Source organism: Solea senegalensis, linkage group LG21 (genome assembly GCF_019176455.1).
Source record: "Solea senegalensis isolate Sse05_10M linkage group LG21, IFAPA_SoseM_1, whole genome shotgun sequence".
Classification (NCBI taxonomy): domain Eukaryota; kingdom Metazoa; phylum Chordata; class Actinopteri; order Pleuronectiformes; family Soleidae; genus Solea; species Solea senegalensis.
This window is the reverse complement of record NC_058040.1, coordinates 19,122,448-19,124,947: the sequence shown is the minus strand read 5'-3', so window position 1 is coordinate 19,124,947 and position 2,500 is coordinate 19,122,448. Positions and strand designations below refer to the sequence as shown.

General features: G+C 39.4%; 1 protein-coding gene across 2 annotated transcripts in view; it reads right to left on the bottom strand.

Annotated features, from left to right (window-relative positions):
* Window positions 1-2,500, bottom strand: part of LOC122758402 (retinoic acid receptor RXR-alpha-A) — an 18,548-nt gene that overhangs the window by 13,735 nt on the left and 2,313 nt on the right. The gene's annotated exons all lie outside the window — the stretch shown is intronic.

Genomic DNA, 2,500 nt, shown 5'->3' with positions numbered 1-2,500 from the left:
TAATGCATCATCTTGTATCTGTGGAGCCATATCTGTCCAACTGATCATGGAGAAACATCGCTATGTCTAACAGATCTGAACGAGTTTTCCTTCTGAACAAATATTGTTTCAAATGCGTTCTAAACTAGCACAAAATCAGAAAAAAAAGTACTCCGAAAAACAGACCCAAAAAAAGTGAATGCAATGCGCTTCCATAGTTTTTAAATAATTAAACAGGATCCTGTGATTGTGAAGTTTGTGTTAATCCAGGTTTAATCCTGTCTGTGTCTCGCGCTGTGATAAACTAAACTCACCTCCAGTTAGTGAATGAATGCAGTCAAACGAGAAGACGCCGTCTCCTTCAGAGACTTCCTGTGACTTTCAGAATCCTGTCCTGAAGATTTCACACTGCACAGCTTTAACTGTGGATTCAGTGTTGAGGCTAAAATTAGCAGCGGTTGTTGCCGTGGTGAAACTCAGCGAGAAAAAAGCTGCTGGTGAAACGTTTGACACTTCCAGATCCCGACGTCCTCTTCCTGTCCACATCTGGACAAAGTCATCACGTATTCTAATGCGAGAGGAGACGTTGAGAGACGTGACGGTTGTTCATGAACTCAAAATAACATCCAAATATGATTTTACACTAAAGTGGAGTTGGACTTTGGACACCGTGTGTGTGGACACACTTTAGTCAGTCAGAGCCTTTAATAAATAATAAGTGCAGTAACTTTTCCTGAATAATGAGGCAAACTGCAGCGAGTTTATTCTAATCATTAAGAGCGAGAACGAGGAACATTGTTATTCCTCCTCCCCGAGGACGGAGTGTCCTCTCTGACTGTGTCGCACAGTGAAGCTGCAACAGTCAGAGAAACTGAAGTGGTTCGCATTGCTACCTCACAGTACGGGGGTTGTCAGTTTGAATGCTGGCTGAACAGAGAGCTTCTGTATGTGGAGTTTCTGATTGGCTGCAGGTGTGAACGTGTGTCTGTGTTTTATTTAATGTAATTATTAGTGCTGTCAAACGATTCAAATATTAACTCACGATTAATCACATTAATGTCATAGTTAACTCGTGATTAATCACACTAATGTCATAGTTAACTCACGATTAATCGCATTAATGTCATAGTTAACTCGCGATTAATCGCATTAATGTCATAGTTAACTCGCGATTAATCGCATTAATGTCATAGTTAACTCACGATTAATCGCATTAATGTCATAGTTAACTTAATCGCATTAATGTCATAGTTAACTCGCGATTAATCGCATTAATGTCATAGTTAACTCGCGATTAATCGCATTAATGTCATAGTTAACTCGCGATTAATCGCATTAATGTCATAGTTAACTCGCGATTAATCGCATTAATGTCATAGTTAACTCGCGATTAATCGCACTAATGTCATAGTTAACTCGCGATTAATCGCACTAATGTCATAGTTAACTCGCGATTAATCGCACTAATGTCATAGTTAACTCGCGATTAATCGCATTAATGTCATAGTTAACTCGCGATTAATCGCATTAATGTCATAGTTAACTCACGATTAATCACATTAATGTCATAGTTAACTCGTGATTAATCACACTAATGTCATAGTAAACTCACGATTAATCACATTAATGTCATAGTTAACTCGCGATTAATCGCATTAATGTCATAGTTAACTCGCGATTAATCGCATTTATGTCATAGTTAACTCGCGATTAATCGCATTAATGTCATAGTTAACTCGCGATTAATCGCATTAATGTCATAGTTAACTCGCGATTAATCACATTAATGTCATAGTTAACTCGCGATTAATCGCATTAATGTCATAGTTAACTCGCGATTAATCAGTTAACTGATTAATCGCAAGCAGATCTGTTGTGGATCTGCTTGCTTTGTGCAGATGTTTTTTTATTGAGACAATATCTCTGTCACCTGCATATTGTGACTTATTCCTCTTATTGTGAGAGCAGCACAATAATAAGAGAGTCTGTGTATTAGCCTGCAGTGCCGTGGTTTAGCGAGCTAATCCGAGCTAAAGGAGCTAGCGGTCTTCGGTGGTCTCCTTACTACGGTTGGGGGGTCTGCCAGCTTGGTTGGTAACACTGCAGACATCATGACTTGGATGTGGGGAGTGCGTGGAGAAATGATCCAGGCTGCGTTGGATACGGAGAAGCGCACAGCGCTCGCCATCCACTCAGAACACAACGTTAGCTACTACTCTTTAGCACAAACAAGTGTGTGCAGCGTGCCTGTTGTGTTGTTTCCGGTCGAGCTAGATCTGGTGTGGTGTTGTAGTTTTTATAACGTTACTAGTTGTTGCAACAGCATGTGAAAAAAAACATCAAAAAGAACGTCAATCTCACGATAAAAAAGAGAAAGACGCCGTTAAAATAGGTTTGTGTTTATTAACGCTGTTAATAACGCGTTAATAACACGTTATTAACGCATTATTAACACGTTATTAACACCGTTAATAACGTGTTAATAACACGGTCCAACAAGACATCACCTCTAAAATCTGTC